Here is a 22815-nt window from a genome sequence, read left to right on the forward strand (position 1 = left end):
ATATAAAAGTTAATTGAATAAGAAAGCAATAAAAGATGGGTATTTAAGATAATAAAAGATAAATGAAAATACAAATAACAATAAAAATAAATAAATACAAATTATGAAACTACACAAAATAAGCAGATTGTATTAAAATAATGACATTTTAATAAAATAGAATAAAAGAGATAATGATCAACAATAAAATGTTGATTAAACAAAGTATAGTAAAAACACTATCATGGTGAACAGACTTAAAACAGAATTAAAAACAGCTTTTTCCCAACTGCCATAAACCTCCTGAACTCTGACGTCTCCTCTGTCTGAGTTGAACACGTGCAATGTAAATGTGCAATAACACGTTGGTCACTTTTGTGTCACTTTTACAATGTAAATACTGTAAATCTACTGTTACGGATATGTGCAATGACATGCTGATCACTCTGTGCAATAATTATATAATTATCTGACGGACACTTTGTGCAATAATCTGGCAAAACTGTAATCTGGCAAAACTGTCATCTCATCAATATACATATTGTATTTTTATATTTTATATTGTATTATATTATATATATATATATATATATATATTTATATCTTTATTGCACTATCTCTTTTTTTATTGTATTATCTTTTTTAGCACCTATGGGATCACAATCTAATTTCGTTGTACTACACAACAACAATAAAGGGCTTGAATCTTGAATCTTGAATCTTGAATGATAAATAAAATAAATACAAACAATGAAACCTTTAAAATTATAAAAAAAAATTATAAAACCCTACATAAAAGCCAGACTAAATAGATGTACTAGTTCCATGTTTTTTTAGCTGGTTTGAAACACAGCATGCATGCAAAGCTTAAAGGGTGAAATCTCCCTCAGTAACAACAAGGCCTCCATCAGTTGACAGTCCCACCTGTTGGCCACGTGGCTGTGCTCTCACACCACTCACCTTGTTGTCTGTGCTCCTCCTCTGCGCATGCGTGGAGACCATTTCATCCAGCAGCAGCAGCAGCAGCAGGCCTCTCACAGCAAAGCAGAGCTCCTCCTCCACATACACAAACATACACACATATGCAGACACAGAGTACCGAACAAAACGTCAAAGCAAAGCCACGTTTGGTTGGGATTGTCTCACCGTTAACGCCGCTAAACCTGGATGCCAGGAGTCCTCATAAATGGGCCTTCATCGCTAATTGAACAGCAACATCAGGTCGACACAGAGGATCTTTCTGGGTGAGTTGTTGCTCAGCGCAGTCTCTCTGGTTCTGTCTCGTGCTGCTGCTGCTGCATCGTTTCTAGCTTCAGCAAAGCTTAAGGATGGGACACATTGTCATTGTTTGGATGTTATATTCTTGTATTAGTCTGGGTTTTTACTTCACATTCACTAACGGCTTTGAAATGTTATGATAAACCAGTTTTTTACACTGCTGTTTGTTAGCCTTAGCCTGCTAGTTAACGCACAATGTGACGAGATCCATTATCGGACACAATTTTATGCTAGGTCCAAACAACAGATTTATCTCTCTCCTCCTCCTCCAGTTTTTTTCCTCTCATTATGTTTGATAATAGAGAAACAAAATCACAATTAAAAAATGTTTTTTGTTTACGTTTTCTACCTATAATTCTTGTTTTTGGGGGTGATTTTGCAGCTTTGCCCCAAAAAACCTCCGAGTCACCCACCCTCCTCCTCTCCTCTCCCCCTATGCTTCCATAGTCGGACGCTTTGATTTGCGGCTAGTGTTTTGTGGTTTTGACCTTTTACCTTTCACTCTATTCTCCATCCTCCATGAGTGTTTGTTGACACAGTGTGCTCCAGTATTGTAGGGAAGTAAAAAAAGATGAAGCAGAGAGTGGGTTAAACAAGGTTAGCCATGCAGTGTTGTGTGTTACAAGAGGATGCGCCTGTTTTTTTGTGATTGTGCAGCATGTTGTTGATCTGACTGTAGAGGGACAGCTGGAAATAACAACCATGTGCATGTCAAACCTGTAGCAATACTGTGGCCTGGCTTTTTTGGTATTGTTTTGTATTTTGCTGGGGAATACAGACTATGAGCACTGAGGAATGAATGTGTCCGATAATGGACGCATGTACTAATTTTAGCACTAGAACAGAGGCTGGAGCTGAGGTTCAGCCTCTTGCACTGAGGAAACACTGATCTCTTCACTGATATACTGTTTTAATATAATGTGTCTACTATTATTGCATTCTTTTGCATTTGTCTTTGTTTGAAATACATGTACACTGTTGTGGAGAAGTGCTTCAACAGAGTTGTCCTGTTTATAATGATGGCAGATTTATTATTTATTTATTTAAAAAGGATCCCCATTAGCTCATACCAATGGCACCAGCTAGTCTTCCTGGGGTCCGAAATCAAGTACATTACATTTATCACATACATACTATATACAACATCATATTTGTGTGACACTAATAACATTCAAATTTTCCAAACATATCTAAAATTCACATTCATACACATCTTCCACAACCAGTTAGCCTCCAGGCCCATCATCAGAGAAAAGGAACAAAAGAAAAACCATACATGACCAACACTGGACTATCGATCAGCTGCTTAAGTAATGTATTCTTAGATGGTATTTGAATGAGGATTTGTTAGAGGCTTATCAGATCATTAGAAAAACACTGGTGTGATCATAATGTTTATCCCAGAGGGGAATTGTTTTTCTCTTGCATCCCTCCATGAGGGAGGTCAGAGGTCAGACTAAGATACTGAGCTGGTAGACGTCCAGCATCTTGCTCAAGGACACTTCAGCATGGATGGCTAACACTCAGGTTAAAGAACATGAAATGCGTTAGAAAAATAAACTGTGCTATTGTTAAATGTTGTTGGTATTTATTGAATCAGACCTGCATAGAGCCTGCCATCCCTGCAGCTTTGGCTTTGTCGTGTTAGTACCCTCACTCAGTAATACAAAGTAACTCTCTGACTGAAATGTACATACCTTTGCAAGCCGCGGCACGACTGACAAAAGCGATGTAGTCGTGTCTGTAGCACATTGTTACTTCACATAGCGTTCCCATGAATGAATGCCTGACTGCTCTGCTTTGTAACGCACATAAACACTCTCACTCCTGGGTTGTTTTCAGGGAACAAATCTCATGATTAGCGTATTACCTCACTGTCTGCACTTGTTATCTGACGCGTTACTGCTCAAAATCTAAAATATCCCTTCGGATCTTGTTGCCTATTTTGATAACTAACTGTCATTGGATTTTGCGTTATAATCTGTATAGAGACGTAGGCAAGGGGACTGTCTGATTTGAATTACTATGACTGTCAAAGTTAACGCGATAACGCGTTACTGCAAATCTGTTTTAACGCCACTAATTTCTTTAATGCAATTTGCAGTAGCAGGCTTAGATTTAAAGCTAGAGTGAAGATACTAGCATCATATGAAACTAGAAAACCTAAGGAACCATGTCATACAAGCTTGTTGCTAAATAACGCTCCAAAGTTATGCTAAATTTTGGCGAGGAAAAACTAGCATGGCTGTTTTCAAAGGGGTCCCTTGACCTCTGAACTCAAGATATGTGAATGAAAATGGGTGCTATGGGTACCCACGAGTCTCCCCTTTACAGACATGCCCACTTTATGATAATCACATGCAGTTTTGGGCAAGTCATAGTCAAGTCAGCACACTGACACACTGACAGCTGTTCATGTCTGTTGAGATTGAGTTTGCCATGTTATGATTTGAGCATATTTGTTATGCTAAATGTAGTACCTGTGAGGGTTTCTGGACAATATTTGTCATTGTTTTGTGTTGTTAATTGATTTCCAGTAATAAATATATTCATACATTTGCATAAAGCAAGCATATTTGCCCACTCCCATGTTGATAAGAGTATTAAATACTTGACAAATCTCCCTTTAAGGTACATTTTGAACAGATAAAAAAATGCAATTACTTTGCAATCAACTGTGGACAATCATGCGATTAATAAATGTTTTAATCGATTGACAGCCCTAATAATTACATTTCACAATTTGCTCGTTTGCACATTTTAAAAAATTGACAACACAAATTTGTCTTCAGCATTGCATTTATTTTGTGCATAATGGTCTAAAAGAAACGTGATTATAAAAAACAACAATCAGTAAGAGTAGGTGTCTGTTGTTTGTTTCTTTGCGACGGTTGTTATCTCATTTCGATGCCCACCTGTCTTAACTGTTGTGCTGATTACAGTGAGTGCAGACTGCTGATGAAGCAGCATGATAGCTTTGGGGTTTCTATTAGCGAAATCTGTTACCAAGATTGGCTGGAGAGTGAGGTGGGGGTGTGAGGGCTTGGCATTCGTCATTATCCCCAGAGGAATCTGGTGAACCAGACTGCAACATGTTAGGAATCCATATGCTGCGTCTGCCAGGTCTAACCTGCTGCCGGGTCGGTGTGCTAGGATGTCCGACATAGTGCCGCTGCAAGAGTCTGTCCTTGGAGGAGCTGCAATGAATGCCTTTTTCTATTCGTGCAAGAGTTTAAGTCAAAATGTTTTATTTCAGCACACAGTGCGTAATGTACCAGTCATCTACACACATCGTGACTCAGCTCTGGTCTCAGTAGTGAGACTGTACAGCTCTCCATCTGTGAAGTCAGACTCATCGAGTAAGGTGGCAGAAGACTCACAGATTAAATCTTCGACCACACTGAGTTCTTCCCTATCTTCTCTCCGTCAATAGCTCTCTCTCCCTCGTCTCACTGACTGACTGATGGCTGGATCGGAGTAGTCTAATTGAGGTGCATCCTGACGAGGAGTAGAGGAGACAGGACATGTCTACAGGACATGTCCGCAGGCCAAGCTACATGTCGACTCTCTTCCTTTTAGCGATGAGTTATGAGGAGGAGGGGGGGGGAAATCGCTGTCTGGTCGATCCTTAAAGCTGCGAGGAGCTGAGCTGTGTTACTGTCTTATGTTAAGCTCGGAGTCTGTCTTATGCGCTCAACGGGGAAGTAATGGATCCTCTGTCTGTACACTGACCATCTCATTGCACATTTGAAGCCTGTCCAAGGCCCTGCTGACCTCAACACAATGACCGCGTTTAGTTCGTTTTTTTCCCCCTCCAGCCTCTTCTCTCCGACGTCCACTGTCTCTTTAATCGGCAAGTGCAGTAACAGACGAGGGATTTATCGTGGAGACTTTGGTGCAGAGCTTAACAGTATACTGACACTCGTGAGCAACAGGACATCACAGATGGTACAAGACGTACTCTGCACAGTAGGATGTATCACTCTAGATGCATTCAACATAATTTACTTCATGGCCGCCTGCATTTCAGGCAGTCGGATATAGTGTGTTAGCGGTGCGTGAGTACCCAAATACACACAGTGCACACACCGTGATGTATTTGATTGTGTCTGATAAGGTATGTGCACACTCTGAGTTATGCGGGTTTATTGTAGACAGTGCAAGATGCAAAGTGGCAAACAGCGACACGGTCCACTTGTTTAGGAAGAGTGATGGAAAGTGAAACCGGCAGCAGATGTGCATGGCACCTGCAGCTCTTCCTCTTTTCAAACGTGTGTAAAGACAAATAGGTGTATCACATCACAATACTGTATACCAGGGCTGCAACTAACAATCATTTTCATTGTCGAGTAATCCATTGTTTATTTTCTCGATTAGTTGTTTGGTCAGAAAATGTTGAAAAATGTCAACCAGTGTTTCCCAAAGTCCAAGATGAAGTCCTCAAATGTCTTGTTTTGTCCACAACTCAAAGATCTTCAGTTTACTGTCATTGTTGTTCATTGTTTGGTATTTGTTCAGCTAACAGTCCAAAACCCAAAGATATTCAATTAAGCATCATAAAGGGCTGATTAAAACCAGCAAATATTCACATTCAAGAGATTTTAACCTCTAACACATTCAGTACTTTTGCTTTAAAAACGACTTACATGGTTAATCCATTATCAAAGTAGTTGCAGATTATTTTTTGCCAGTTGACTAATCTATTAATCAACTAATAGTTTCAGCTCTAAACTGCCATTTCAACACAGTCTACAGGTCATTTTTCTTTGCTTTGATAATCTTTTAGTCCTCTTACAGTGTGATGTGAATGTTGCCTTGTGAAGCATCATATAAGTCAATTATGATTATAATATTTCACAAAAACATTTGGTGCATGAAGGCTTTAAATCCTTGTTTTTCTCTCTTTAACTACATTGACGAGAAACACCAGCTTTCAGCAGCGTAACAGTGCAGAAAGCTATCACATTTAATAGAGAATTGACTAAAGGTGCTATGTAAACATGACCAGGCTGCCTTAAACAAAGAGCACAACCATCATCTGTCAAAAATATTTTCCCACTGCTGTGGCTCCTATATCTTCCTTTCTGTTCAGCACCTGCTGAGCTGTGATAGAGGCAAACCCCCCCTCGTGCCCTCCTTCCTGGTGATCACGCTGCCCAGTAGAATAGTGGCATTGTGGCTGACATCTTGCGTGCAAACTCAGCGAGGCCTCTCCATCTGGGCAGCGGCTGGTCAGTCAGGCAGCTCCTCGAAGTCCGGGAGGCTTCTACCGCCACGCCTGCTGGCGAGCTGCACAATGTAGGCAATGAGGAGAGTCGCTGGCCTGACACATGCCCAGTCTTTCACTACGCCCACGGCCTCTGGAGATTTCCCTCTGGGAACTGTTTCTCACAAAGATAACAATAATGCAACATTTTAGTATTTCTAGAATATGCCATTTCGGAAAAGTCATATCTCATTGTTTATGATTCCTCTTTGCACTGTTCATGTGTTGCTACTGCTTGCTACATTAGAGAGGTAGTGATGTCATATAAGGAGCCTCATCTATCCGATGACAACCCAGACGACCCCCACCAGTTCTTGCAACCTGCAGCTGAAATGTTTTATCATCCATATAACGATTTTCTACCTGAGGTGATAATTTAGAAACGCCATTGTGAAGAATTCCTCAGCTCTAAGACATAAATCTGACAAAACTACCAAGTCACCAGTTTCAATATGGCCTATGGGTCCCTCCTCATCCCTCACTAACCACTCCACCTATACCCAGAGCTACCCCCATGGTGCAAACCAGCACCATGCAACGACCGATCAGTCTGTGTTTTCTGGGTTGTGGACGACCTGATTTGAATTAATAAGCAGGAGACATTTTTCAGCTGAGGGAAACAGTCAGACACTTCACCCTTTGAGTGGATCCATTCAGAAAAGCTGAGGCCTGGAGATGCACATTTGATATATATATATATATATATATATATATATATACATACACTAGGGCAGTCACTAGGGCTGTCAATCAATAAGAATATTTAATTGCATGATTGTCCATAGTTGATCGCAATTAATCACAAATTGATCGCACATTTTTTTATCTGCTAAGACTGTACCTTAAAGGGAGATTATCAAAGTATTTAATACTCTTATCAACATGGGAGTGGACAAATATGCTTGCTTTATGCAAATGTATGTGTATATTTATTATTGGAAATCAATTAACAACACAAAACAATGACAAATATTGTCCAGGAACCCTCACAGGTACTGCATTTAGCATGAACTATGACTTGCCCAAAACTGCATGTGATTATCATAAAGTGGGCATGTCTGTAAAGGGGAGACTCGTGGGTACCCAGAGAACCCATTTTCATTCACATATGTTGAGGTCAGAGGTCAAGGGACCCCTTTGAAAATTTCCATGCCAGTTTTTCCTCGCCAAAATGTATCATAAGTTTGGAGCGTTATTTAGCCTCCTTCCCGACAAGCTAGTATGACCATGGTACCATTGAATTCCTTAGGTTTTCTAGTTTCATATGATGCCAGTATCTTCACTCTAGCTTGAGCCCGCTGTAACCTCGAAATTGCAACTTGCGTTAATGTGTTAAAGAAATTAGTGGCGTTAAAATGAATTTGCCTTTACGCATTATTATTGTGTTAACTTTGACAGCCCTAATATATGCTTACCTTGCATTCAGCCCACTTTTGACAGGTGAAATTACGTGTGATCATCATTCATAAAGATCTGAGACCGCAACTTTAGTGTTCTAGTTGCTCTGTTTTGTGTCAGTCAAGACAAGTTTAAACATCAACCACATGATCAAAGCCTGAGTGTCCGGCTGCGTTCAGCCCAGGTTGAGATGGGGGTAAACCAGGCAAGGTATGATGATCGATGTAGACCCGTTCCTATTGGCCACAGATACAGGTTCATCCTGTGTAACTGTGTTGGTCGGAAAGGGATATAGTGGGATATAATTGGACAGCCAACTAATCATGTTACAGTAGGACGTTGAGAGGATGATATTATCAAATTCTGCTTTGAAAGCAGCAGCAGCAGCAGCTGCCGTCTCCTGTATATAAATGTACACAACATAGACAAACAGACAAAAACACACACAGTAGGACACTGTTCCTGTGAGTCCTGCAGTCAGATCCTCACCACAGTCCTGTTGCTTGTTTAACATTCTGCCTGTGAGTCTAATAAGAAAAACATAGGAAAACTTAAGAAGCGACAGGGCATTTATGGGGAACGTTTCATGTTATATATCTAGCTGTTGTATTGTAGGTCTGTGATAAGTGATTGTGGCCCCAGGATGTTTTGGAGGAACAGACTTGTGCTCTTGTAAAATAAACATTTGATTGTGATAAAGTAACGCCATCAGCAGCACAGAAATAAATTCAGCTGATGAATAACTAACTTCAATCCGAAGCTGTGCATAAAATGCCGGTCTAACTCGAACATGGTGTTTGATCAGCAGTGCTGCCTGCACTGTCTTACATGTGCCAGGAATCATAGCTTTCACATTTCCAGCTGATGAATGAGAGCCGTCTCTATCTCTAATATTTCGCACTAAAAGCAAAGAAGTTTTCCGGTCTTCGCCCCAACAATGCGATTTGAAAGTCGAATTAATTACTGTGACGTAAACTATAATGATCATCAATTGCTCGCTGCTATTTTTTGTTATTTACCCTTAGTGTCTCATCTTTTGTGATAATTTGAGTTGCTACTTGATGGTCTAAACAGTAACCTTAGTCATTTCGCTGTGTGAAATAACGCTGATAATAACAAAGACTACTTTTCCCAAGCCTCGTGTCCAACCTCAGTCTGGTTTCGGGCAGGTTTGGTCTTATGATGTTTCAGGTTTAAACTGCCTTCATGTTGCTAGCGTGCACAATATGAAACAGCACTATTTGTTCAAAATGGGCATTTAAAAGTCATAGCAAAAAGGCATAGATTTAAAACATCATATTATTAAACATTTGGGCGATACGATGATATATAGTACTGTACCCTGAGATGATTGAGATTTGTCAGTTGTCGCAGTTTATACGGAAGCAGCTGTCGTTTTTTAATATAATATATTAAAAAGCGACAGCATATTATGTTGTTTGAGGCCATTGGGAGCAAAGCTGAAAATCAACAGAACTGCTTTAGGTCAAAATTTGAGTTAAAGGATTTTTCATTGCAATGAAGTTTAATTTGTCAGGTATCTTTTTGAGTGGATTAGCCTAAAACAGACATTACCATCTGGTCGCTTCACTGATGTGAAGCCATGTCACTCACGATGTATACTGTATATAGCTCTCATGATGTAAACAATTTTATAGTGCGATCGACAATTGCACTATAAAATAACAATAATTTGACACAAAAACGGTCTGACGGAGTCCGACATCAGAACTGCGTCCATAGCAACAGTCTGTTATACATAGCAACGGTCTGCTATAAAGAAATAACAGACCGTAGAACGCCGTGATTGACCAATCAAAATCAAGTATTCATAAAAGTTGGGTAATAAAGGGGAAGTAGTGCAGTCAGGTTGAAGTTGATGGCTTTAAATGTATAGACACATCCTCTGCCATTATTGTGAATGTCATAAAAGAGTACAAGATGAATCACTGATGATAATAATGAATCCTGTCTCAGCAGGGAGACTCAAGTGCTTCCTCTTTTATCTACCGGTCCATGCACTCCCGGAGTAGTGTTTGGGAAGTTGAGTCACTTGAAGTGCATCACTTCAAAGACGCACATAAATGCTTCTGCTTTAATGATGTCACAGAGAGTGCTGAAAAGTAAAGTAACCTGAATTAGGTCTACTCTAATACAGGCTTTTCTATTAAAGGAAATATTTTACTTGATCTTTTCTTTGTGTAGAATTCTCCCCAGGCTATCTTTTTAATAAAAGCAAACATTTGTTCCTGATGTTTTCAATTGGGAGATTAAACCTGCGCAGTGTAGAGATGTTATTACTGGTGACCGTGGCCTACATTTGGACATGTTTCTGATACACCGGGCTGATGAGCCCCAGGACTTACTGAGAGGTAGATTGATGCATACGTAGATACTGAATGATGGGTTTAGAGATACTAGGCAGATGGTTAATTCTTTAGGTCTTATCTTCTACCGTTTTATCATACACGTAAATCCTAGGAACACAAGAATGTCATCATCATGGTGTTTTGCTGTCACTGGAGAATCTGGCATCCTATTCGTCACTGAGAATCAATACTTTTCAACATTTATTTAGATCCTCATTACCAGTTACCAGTACAACAGCTCATCTTCCATTTCAGCTAACAGCTTCAACCAGCTCGCCCCGCTCCACATGTGAGCCAATGGCTGTTTAGTAGCATATCATTTATAGAAATACAAACTGCTGGCGCAGGATACATGTAGTACATGCCATTGGTACCATGTATACAGAGATGATTGCACATATAGTGAGATTACAGTGACAAACGGAGATTTCTTCCGACCCTCTCATTTTTACTATCTAGTTTTCAAATGGACATTTGAAGAAATATGGGTGACTGCATACTGCTTAGAATGATTTGAATGAATGATGAACATGAGTAAGATAAGCCACTGCGACGCTTTCATTTGTAATGCGATTACTGTACCATATTTGTATGTTCACTTCTATATGATTGCATATGGAAATAAATGATAAGTGCACAAAAAAAAAGAAATACAAACAGCTGCATGGGTAATGAATACAATAGCCCACATAACTGTTCTCTCTTCTAACCCATCTTCACTCAGTATTCATAATGTAATAGCCACGTAATTTAAAACTAATATGAAACAGATGTAGTAGTATGCTCTGGTGATCATTTAATACTGGTGATTATAATCTAGGTAGTAAATATATTTATTACCAGGTGGGCATCTTTCCTTGGATTGTTTCCAACATTTCAACAGAAAAGGGAGCAGTCTCATACAGTTAGATGTAAACTTCACTCATAATGAAGCACAGCTGTAAAACACAACAGCAGTCTGGTGCGTTCTATAGAAATACTGTCACTCTGTCTCCTATCTTGTCCCTTTTTAGCTTTTTATTTTATTTTTCTGCTCATTAACTTAACATGCACCCAACTATCATCGTCATATTCAGGATTGTTTCATTATGTATGTATGTGAGTTGTTGCATTAACTAGAATAAACCAGTAATATACATATGGATATCAGCCAGTATGTTATTGGCTGTAATGAAAATATATACTGTTTTTGCTGTCGTTACTAAACAACACAGCAGTAAAACTATTAAATAAAAAAAAACAATCTCCATCCAAACAGGTACCAGGAATAAACTGTGTACTGGTTGTTTCATGCAAATGCTATATCCCAGTAAAGATCCAGGATATCATTTTCAGAATATTGTTATGCGTTAAGGATGTGAGATTTTGAAAAAAAAATCTAATAGCGATTATTTTGACTGATATTGCAATTACGATATGATTTGCGATTTTAGAGGGAATGGTAATTTTTACATCATTATTCTAATTTTCAATGAAAAGCATATTCAATTTATTATGGTGTCATTTTTGCAGAGATTTGTACCAAAGAAACATGTTTTATTAAGCCTGAAGAATGTGATGTGTAGGCTAGGACATCTCTGCAGCACCACAATATTTAATTTTAAATGGTATTTTGTCACACATTTTGCCTTTAAGAAATATTGTGATTTTAACAAATACTGCGATTTGAAAATTGCAGTAGGCCATGTTGTGATTCTGATAAAATTTCGATTAATTGTGCAGCCCCATTGTGCAGCCCCATTGTGCAGCCCTATTGTGCGTGTGAATACACAGTTTCTCTCTGTCCTCTGCTTAGTGCAGGTTGTGAAAAATCAATATCGTGTTGCCACCTGATACAGGGTCTCTCCCCGGAAATCGTTCAGCCAAGGCGGTGAGCCACCCAGAACCCAATACATCTCATTTTGAGATCAATTTAGTTAGGAGGTGATAGCCACACTCAATATATGACCTTTGCTGTGTGAACTAGCGGCTCTGCTCTTTAGTGTATTATAAGTCATCATATCTATTTCTGCCTTTCGACATGAAGTTACTAGTTCAATTCTCGGTTCCTAGAAAAGGGTGTCATCCAATTGAGGAAACGGGATTACTGCAGTTGAGTGTTGTTCGTAGTGATTTGTATTTATAGTCGATGCTGACCCGTTGACTTTCGCGTCTTTTCTCTCAACTCACCCATTCACAATTCCATTCACACTTCCTCTCATTCCAGTCTCGTACCCGATCTGACTTATGCACACACATGTTCAGTCACTCACACCCATTCAGACCCATATATCATTACACGGTCGCTCTCTGCCACACACATCTGCTGTTCTTGCTGATGTCCAAGCCTCTAGTCTGAGTAGACCGCGGGGTCAGCAGCATCGGAGGAAGAAAAAGCCACCCGTCTCAAGTTTCTGCAAAGCTCTGTCTTGAGTCTCCGGGGAACGTAAGAATGTACCAACCGTTTAGGACGTGCAGCAGACCCCTCCCTGCATATTCTTCAACATGTTTCAATGTTAACCTCATTGTGTCACGTAAGGGGCAGAGTTTGGATAAATGTTAGGTCGTAGATTATTTTCATGCTTGTTGCCAGATACACTTCCTGCATTTAGCTCAGCCAGGCAGCCAGAAGATTGTCTATTGTTATTGGCATAGGAGGCACTTTATGTTGTCACTATGATGTTATTGCAGTAATAAAGTCCCAGTCTGTTTATGTGCTCGTGTAAAGCCATTTTTCCTTGACCAGTCCTGAACCCTTTTATAAGCGCATGGCCTTGTATCTGTATATATTGAATGGTGTGTTGTTGGTGTATCCAGCACATGGCTGAGGTCTTATTCTAGAGCCTGTGTGCTGCTGTGTTTCACTGTAAAATGCAATTCAAGGTCAGGATGTTTACTCGGGTGTCCACAGTGTGTCCTATGCTGTTCCTTCCTGCTGTCTCTCTACCGTGTGTCACCACATGTTATATTAAATATATATAATCTAATGCTGAAACAATTAATTGATTAGCTGATTGACAGAAAGTGAATCAACAATAATATAGATAATTCATTGTCTAAGCAATAATCCTGCCAAAATAAGAGTCGTTACTCAAATGTGACGATTTTGTGTAATTTTTGTATAATTGTCAATTGAATATATTTTTTTTTATAGAAGTATTTAACTGTTGATCAGAAAGAAATGAGTCATTGGAAGACGTCACCGTGGGCTTTTAAAATGCAACAGGTATTGTTTTGCTATTTTAGAACATTTTATAGGCAACTGGTGATCTCATTATCAGTTAATCTGTCGGTTATTTTCTCTATTAATCGTTTGGTCTACAAAATATCAGAAAAATGCCAATCATAATCTCTCAAGGCAAAAGGTTATTTCTTCAAATGTCTTGTTTTGTCTGACCAATAGTCCAAAACCCCATAGTGTTCAGTTTACTGTCACAGAAGTCTCTAAGGTACCAGATAATATTCACTTTTGAGAAGCAGGAACCAGAGAAGTTTGGTATTTGTCTTCAAAAAAATTACTCACAACAAGTAATCAATTATTAGAACAGTAGCCGGTTAATTATGTTTTCGGGTTGTCCGTCCATCCGTCCCATTTTCTTGAACGCGATATCTAAGACCTGTAGGAAGTTTCTTCAAATTTGGCACACATGTCCACCTGGACTCAAGGATGAACTGATTAGAATTTGTTGGTCAAATGTCACGTTAACCTCACATCTGTCCCATTCTCAGGAACGCCTTGAGCAAATTTCTTCAACTTTGGCACAAACGTCCACCCGGACACAAGGATGAACTGATTAGATTTTGGTGGTCAAAGGTCAAGGTCACTGTGACCTCACATATGTTTTTTGGCCATAACTCAAGAATTCATATGCTAATTATGACAATTGTATACACACATGTCTAACAGGATAAAATGATGACATGATGACATTTTGGACAGACATGGATGTAAACTGCAACTTGACTGTTGGCGGAGACATACAACTACGAGTCGATAATTCTAGTGTTTCAATCAACTAATTGATTAATTGACTAATCGTTGCAGTTCTAAGAATAACCAGTAGTTAGTACCTGTAGCATTTGAAAGAACCAGAGTACCATTAATGCTGTGTTCAGTTGGTCCAACGTTTGTTAGTTTTATCTGGACTGGACCAATGGAACTGAACCACAGGTGTTGGGAGAGCTTTAGTGCTACTCTGGGACCCAGGGATGGTCTTTGATATGGTGGGAGAAGCTACATGTAGAATGGTGATTTTGCATAAAATCATGTTCATTCAATAGATATATTACGAGGGACAAAATTATCATGACATACATTGTTTCTGGCCAATATTGAAAAGAAACTGGTCCTACAGCTCAGGCCTATTTACCCAGACTTCTCTTTAAGGCTGTATACCTGTCCCTGGGCTGTGAGAGTGAACAGGGTTATCATCACTGCACGCAGCGTGTGTGTGTGTGTGTGTGTGTGTGTGAAGCTTTTGTGAATTTACTGAAGAAATCCCTGAGCCCTGCTCTCCGCAGGCAAGATTTGCAGTTGCTGCCTCTGCAAACATTGGCTCTGCATTAGCAGGAACTCTCCTCTGTGATCCCTCTTGTGTGTTTCATCATCTACCTGGGCTTTTCCCACCCACATCATCACCATCACCTCATCACCCAATGTCCTCTCCTACAGGTGAAAACACACTCTGAACGTGGTGCATTAATGCATTTTTTTTCAGCATACACCAAACTCTCTGTAGATCACACACTCTTTCAAATACTTTAACTCAACGTTCTTTTACTCTACATTAATTTGTTCTCTGTGTTTCAGTTTTTGTCTGCTTCAGCTGATGTGTTTTGTTTTCCTGCCTGACACTGGAGACTGGTTGGCAGGTTGTGTTTGCTGGCTTTGTGCGTGGGGAAGCAGGGTTGTTTTCCTGCTTTGATCGAGAGGTGTGGAGTGTATCTGTGAGGTACTGCTTGCAGCAGATGCAAAGCCGCTGATAAGAGTAAGAGTTGCCTGCTGTGTGCACATGATTGTTTGCTTGTGAATCGTTGTTTTATGTGTGGTGTGATTTTTTTATTTTTTATGAGGGCTTAAACTAGGGCATACTGTACATGGGGAGAAGTGACAGTACATACCACAGTGTTTCATCTCTGACTCGCAGACACACACCCAGCCGTCAGACCTTCACCTCCTCCCAGTGTAGCCTATAATGTCCTATCTAAGCAGTATTGCACTGATTTACAGCTGTCAGGCAGTTCTCCTTTCAGCTAATTAGGCTACATATCTTAACCTCGCCTATGAAAAGAATCTAATGACCCAGATAGCGTTGTCTCTGGGGTTGTACTGTTGTAGCTGAAACAATGATGATTATTAAGTGGTTATTTTGCTAGATATTGCTCAGGCAGTTGTTTATCACTTTCATCTCTCAAAAATTTGGTGAACCAAATATTTCTTGTATTTTATATCAGTGTTTTGACATTTGAAGACCCTTTTTAGTGTTGATTCAATGCCCATAATTCCATGATTATTAAACTCTGACTCTGAAATGGTGATATGACGTGTCATTAACAGCAACGTTTATTCTAAATAAACCACATTTGTTGTTAGAGTTGTTCCAATACTGATACCAGTATTCGAAATGCTTCCGATACGTCCCAAAATTCAGTATTGGCTATCGGCGAGTACGTCAGTCTATGCACCGATCCAATACCATCATTTATTAACCCAGGAAAAAAATCAACTTGTTTAACTGGAAACCAATTCTTCTTCGCCGCTCCAAAACAGAAACCTTCACTGTGCTGCCGCCATGGATGTATCATGGCTGCCACTGGCAACTACTGTTTTAGAGCAGTGAAGAAGAACTGATGGCAGGTAGTTTGTCACGGGACGATAGCAAACAACAACAGTGCGGTGCTAGTTGAGAGTGTATCAGTAGTCAGAGCGAGGAAAATGTAATTTGGAAATATTTCATTGTAAAATCTGTTCATGTTTTACAAAGGGTTTAACCTGAGCCAGGCCATACAACAAAGACCATGTACGATCAGCAGCAAAGAGCTGTTAAATAATTATAGCTATGTATTTTTTTTAATCACGCTGGTATCGGATCGGTACTCGTTATCAGCCGATACCGCAAGTTCAGGTATCGGAAAGGAATAAATGTTATCATAAGATCTCTATTTGTTGTTGCCCAAAATGTAAAATCTATCAGCAGCTCTGCACCAGCGGAGGTTTCTAAGGAAAAACCTGCGAGACGCTTCAGAGACTAAAATCATTTCACTTCCTGTCGGTGTGAATATTCATGCGAGAATGTGCATGTGTCAAATCTGTGCACATGCACTATGCGCTTTTCACTTCCTGTGTGTGAGCAGCGCACGCATGTGGTTCACTCTAAGCAGGCAAATGTGCCCGTACCCCCACAGTGGAGAGAGTGCCCCACACACTGAGCGCTAATGCAAGTCTGTGGTTTGTGAATTAATAATTCAGAGTGCTGGCATTGCTGGGTGGAGCCTCTATTATTCATGGTTGGCATTGGAACCGACAGATGACTGCTGTTAATATTAAGGACCGGCAGACGCAGTCCACCGCCAAGAAACCAGGCAACACTTTCATGTCTGTCTCTCCACCCTCCATCCTCCATCCTCCATCCTCCCTCCTCCGTCGTCTCCACCCCTCTAACTCCTCGATGCCCTTGCTCTCCTGATCTCTGTCCTCTCCATCTGTGTGCATCTCTTCTTCCTTTCTACATCTCCCCATGTCGGTCGTGCTTTCTCTATCTCTCCGTCTCCTATTCACTCTCTCTCTCGCTGTGAACTCTTAATTCAAATTCAAATATGCTTCCTTGGAACAAGATGTTTAATTTGCGGTTTAGAAAATGTTATGTAACCGAAAATAAAGATATTCAGCTGGGCCTGAAATTTAGCTCAAACATATAATTACTTAAACAGAATAATGAACATGAGGGCAGCTTCACTTTTATTTTATCACGTTTTCTGCCAAGACTGATTTGTCAGTTAATTCACGCAACGTCTGCTAATGTGTCCAATGATTTAGAAGTCATTTCAGGGGGGGATTGCTGAGCAGAAACGGTTGCCCAGTTTTCCAGGGCTCCAGATTTGGACCGCTGTGCCGTCTACTCGTTGTATTGAATGTGACAACCTGATGATTGTATCTCATTTTTCATAAGAAATTACAGCTCTTATTCCATCTGTTATTGTGTTCTCTCTTGGGGAAACCAAGTCTTTCTATGTCTACCTTCATTTTAGAGCAGTGGTCTCAAACTCAATTTACCTGGGGGCCGCTGGAGGCAGAGTCTGGGTGAGGCTGGGCCGCATCAGGTATTCCACAAAAAAAGCTTTGTTAAAAAAAAAAACAATCTTCTCAAACGTCATTATTAACAGTTCTTTAACTTGAATGGGTTCTTCTGAACATGAACTGTCCTGAACATGAATGGAACATTGAAGAACATGAACGGTTCTTCTGAACATGGCCTCTATTGCGTCTCCCACTTTTCCTGAAATTGTCTGTGCTCGTCACCAACCTTTCTCTTCACTGCAGGCTTTGAAAAAGACATGATTGGGGCTGTGTGACAAGATATATATTCATTCCACTTGGTGTCACTCCGCAATAAAGTTGTGCCTGCTGTGTTTGTGTTGCTCTGCAATTACACCACCAAACCGCTAGTTGGCGGCGGCGTCTCTATGAGTTTCCTCTTCTTCTTGTACTACAAACAGAAACTGAGCGGAGTTGGAGCTAATAACTGTTGAACCACAGAACTTTTACTGACATTACTGCAACGCCGAAAAGAGAAAATATATCTGAGTGGATTTGTGTGAACAAACATTGAAAAGATGGAGGCAGAGAGAAGTAGAACTTGGTCCTGGCCGCTCAGCATCGCTGAGAGACTGGACCAATCACAGCTGTTGCGGTCTGCGTCGCCGCGACGTGTAGTTACATTTCTGGAGAGGTGCACGTCAGGCTACGGCGTCGATTCAACGCAGAAGTATAAATCAAGCTTTAATCAAGCTTATGCGATGTTACACGGGCGCCGCCACAGTTGTTGTGAAATGTTTCTCTGCTTGCATCAAGCCTGGCCGATTGCCCGCCCCCGGGAGCCATATACCCCGCTGTGATTGGTAGGTTCGTTCAGCTCGGGCTCGCGCAACAAAGGGACCTTCCACGGCAAACTGCCATTCACATAAAACTCGCGGGCCGAGGGCGCCTGGTTAGCTCAGTTGGTAGAGCGGGCGCCCATGTAACGAGACTTGGTCCTGACCGCGGCGGCCCGGGTTCGAATCCGGCCTGTGGCCCTTTCCGCATCCACTCTCTCTCTCCCCCCTTTCCAAGACTCTATCCACTGTCCTGTCAATAAAAATGAAAAAATGCCCCCAAAAAAAACTTTATAAAAAACTTTATAAAAAAAAAAAAAATTTGCGGGCCGCACTAACATTAAACTTTCATATCAAGGTGGGGGCCACAAAATATCGTCTTGCGGGCCGCAATTGGCCCGCGGGCCGCGAGTTTGAGACCCCTGTTTTAGAGGCTTCGCTCACTGCACATAGTCAATTTCTCAATTTGGGATTACCCTCCGCTCAGGTAATCTGTATAATCTCTATTTTGAGCCCAATAGTATTCCTGTGTGCTTTGCGATTTTACATTTTGCCTTTAGCTTCTCCCTCTCTGTCTCCATTTTCTCTCCCTCTTTCTCTCCCTTCTTTTTAGTCCACTGAGTGTGATTTTTCCACCATGGTGTCAGTGCTGCCGCCTCTGAATGCTTCTTTTATTGAAGAGATTTGGAGCTCCAGTCACCACTAATGCCGCTGCCATATTGTACCAGCACCCTGCTGAGGCTGCTGCTAATGACATTCTTTGTGTCTCCATCCTCGTGCTTTGCCTCCTCGTCTCCTCCTCCTCCTCTGGTCTGAATGGAGGGCTTGTCATGTGTTGCCATCAAAGGAGGAGGAGAGGCAGTGAAAGCAGCAGCGAGCAGCTCCCCCACGCCCCGTCCTTCCTCGCTCATTCTCTCGCACCTCCTGGGATGTTTGAAGCCACTTCTGCATATGTGTGTGTGTTTGAGAGACAGCATATATTAGGCCATGGTTGGAGAATGTGTTTGCATATGTATGTAAGTGGCATATATTAGACCGGAGGATGAGGGCATTTTGTGTGTACTTTTGTGGTTGTGTGTATATTCATCGTCAGTAACATTGAGAGGATAAGCAAAGGCTGTGGAGTGTGTGTGTACGTGTGTGTGTGTGTGTGTGCGTGTGCACGTGTGCACCTGCCAAGCAGATGTCTTGTCAAAAGAGCACAGAGCCTCCCAGAGTCCCATAACCCTCTAGCTCTCAGCCTGCATCCCCTCCACCTCCTCCCAACTCTCCCAGCGCCACTGTTGGAGCTTCCTTCTCTTACCTGCCTCCGCATATCATTTAGCACTCAGGCCAGAGTCGTCCTCCTCAGTCATCCTGTCCTTCTGTTCCCCTCTGCCTTTTAACACAGACACCTGCATCCTCTCACATGTAATAGTTAATGGATAGTTGATGCCAACCACCGACACACACACACACACACACACACACACACACACACACACACAGTGCTGTTACTGTGCTTCTGAGCATGTTCCACTTTAATTCCTTAACTCTCACCACTACATGCTCAACATAAAACTACTGTGATGAGAGGTCATCTTTCATCACGCCGGTAGTGCTGCAACTAACAGTTATTTTCATTAGCGATTGATCTATTTTTTCTGATTATTCAATAATCGTTTTTGTCCATTTAGTGTGAAAAATTAGGGCTGTCAAAGTTAACACGTAACTTCAATAATTTTTTTAGTGCATTAACGCAACTTGTGATTTTTATGATTGCAGCGGGCTCAGGTTTAAGATACTGAAGAAACTACAAAACCTGAGGAATCCAACATGTCATATTAGCTTATTGCAAACGAGGCTAAATTACGCTAAATTTTGACGAGGAAAAACTGGCATGGCCATTTTCAAAGGGGTTCCTTGACCTCTGACCTCAAGATATGTGAATGAAAATGGGTTCTATGGGTACCGACGAGTGTCCCCTTTACAGACATGCCCACTTTATGATAATCCCATGCAGTTTGGGGCAAGTCATAGTCAAGTTAACACACTGACAGCTGTTGTTGCTTGTTGGGCTGCAGTTTGCCATGTTATGATTTGAGCATATTTTTTATGCTAAATGCAGTACCTGTGAGGGTTTCTGGACAATATTAGTCGTTGTTTTGTGTTGTTAATTGATAATAATAAATATATACTTACATTTGCATAAAGCAGCTTGTCCACTCCCATGTTTACAATAGTATTGAATACTTGACAAATCTCCCTTTAAGGTACATTTTGAACAGATAAAAAATGTGTGATTAATTTGTAATTAATCGCGGTTAACTACGAACAATCATGCAGTTAAAAATAAATTAATCGATTGACAAAAAATCGCCACCATAATTTCCAAGAGCCTAAGTTTAGGTCTTCATATTGTTTGTTGCAGTGAATTCTTGGGTGTTTTGCTTATCATGCTTATTGTGACAGATGTGTTTGAGTTGCATTATGGGAAGTGTAGAGTCCAGCGTTTTTGGAGCATGACCCCTACCAGGAACTAAAAGACAGGATATCTCAGCCTCTGCTTCGACTTTGACAATTTTTTGTTTAATCTTTCTCTAACAAGTCCTCCAATTTTATGAAAACAGTATGTTAAATTGCTGGACAAGTTGGTTAATATATTTGCCCTTAATTTATTTAGTTTATTGAATTATGCTTAATTTTTGTATTTGTACACATGTGCTTCTAAAAACAATAAAACACCGTACAATCCTGACTGCAGCACCCAACATGGTCCAAATGGGGAAATCCTGAAAGAAAAGTAGTACAAGCAGGCCACCTCACAGCAGGCAGACTCCTTAATGCAGCGTCTCCATAATGTATGCGATGATGAAAACGACTGCAGCCTGCCTCCGCCTGCATGGATATTGAGAGGATATAAATAGCAGGCCTGGTTGAGTGTGTGCTGACACTGGAACCGCAGCACACAGAGCTCAAACAATAAGCCGTCACCGCTACCCTTCCTCCCCTCTGCTTTCTCCAGTCCAGCAGCCTCCCCGAGCTCGAGAGGGGAGGAGGAGGAGGAAGAAGAGGAGGAGGGGTTCTCTCTCCCTCTTCCGTTCTTTCTTCCACTTCCTGCCTCCCTGCTTTTGTAATCCGTCATCAGTGGTGAGCCCGAGCCTGTCACTTGCTACGTCAGAGAGGCAGGCAGAAGGGGCTGCCTGTCTACCCACCTGTCTGTCTGCCTGTGGTGGGAGAGGGTTTTCTGTCACGCTGCTCTATTTTTCATTCAGTTAGATAAAAATGGGGGACGACGGCTGTGGATTAGACACGCACATGACTTCTTTGCTCTGCTGCAAAGAAAGGATGTGATTATCTTTTTCCTCTTGCTCAAATTCCAGTAGGCCACCTCAGTGTTGTTTGTTGGTATTCGTGGTTACATTCGGGAGTTGATGACAAATAGTGTGTCTAACACAGTCAGACTGACTCAAGCTAAGGATGTGACGGTGAGGGAATTTTCCCACCGGTTAATAAACTCGTCACAACACCGGTGTTACAAATTTATACCAGACATTTTACAAGAAAAGATGACGTTCAATATATGTAGTGCGCTTACTTTGATCTCTGCTCCGCAGCCATGGCCTCATTAATGTTATGGTTCCCTTATAGCATTGGGTTTAAATCTGAAATATTGCCAAGTTGTTGCTTTTGCTTTTTGCTTCGCTTCGCATCGTCTTGTCTGTCAACTCTCTCTCATCCCATGTGTGTGAAATATGACTCCTGCTACTCTGAGCTGAGACTCTGTATGGATGCATTCACGGTCAGTTTGTAGTGTCCGTCGTCTGACTTTGTATTGATAACATGCCACTGATACGCCAAAATGAACTAAATGTGTGGGGCCGTTGGGTACTTAATGTAATCTGTGTGTGCCCGACCACCGTGTAACACCGGTAACACCGACTACCGCGACAAGCCTAACTCAAGCCATCATGTCTTATTACTGTCCGTTAGAAGTCCGTTTGATTCAACACTTTCCAGAGTAAAGTCAGTAAAGTGATCTAGTTACAAAGGTTATTAGTTCAAATCTCTGAGCCATCTGGTGAATCTGTATAAGGGTCTTTAATCTTGCATTCCTCTCCTCCCTAAACGATTAACAGCGAGATACCCGTGAGCAAGGCACTTATATGTAATCCCTCTAGTGCAGCTGCTGGTTGATGCTAGAAGTCTGTGGTCGTGTCGGGGCAGCATTTTTAAAGTTTAAATAAATGGTTCAAATACCGCAACGACCTCAACCCTGCATTCGCCTTTCCTTCTGTTGCTGCCGAGCCAAAGAGAAGAGCAAAGAGAGTTTCTGTGGGACAGTGAAAACTCAGCAGCACCACAGCTAAAAAAAGGTGAAGATGGCTAGAAATGTTTCATGTGGCAGATGGCAGAGGCAGGCACACAGTCGTAATGATTGAGTAAGCCACAGTCTCTCTCAACTTCCTTTTACTC

The 22815-nt window shown here is 41.1% G+C and overlaps 1 protein-coding gene across 1 annotated transcript in view; it reads left to right on the forward strand.

Annotated features, from left to right (window-relative positions):
• Nucleotides 1–967: 967 nt before the first annotated feature.
• The window catches only part of cskl (c-src tyrosine kinase-like), a 56073-nt gene continuing 34225 nt past the window's right edge, over nt 968–22815 (forward strand). Inside the window, exon 1 of the mRNA XM_074661760.1 lies at nt 968–1223. The gene's annotated coding sequence lies outside the window, so the exon portion shown is untranslated. The remainder of the gene's footprint in view (nt 1224–22815) is intronic.

The sequence above is a fragment of the Sebastes fasciatus genome, chromosome 2 (assembly GCF_043250625.1).
Source record: "Sebastes fasciatus isolate fSebFas1 chromosome 2, fSebFas1.pri, whole genome shotgun sequence".
NCBI lineage: Eukaryota > Metazoa > Chordata > Actinopteri > Perciformes > Sebastidae > Sebastes > Sebastes fasciatus.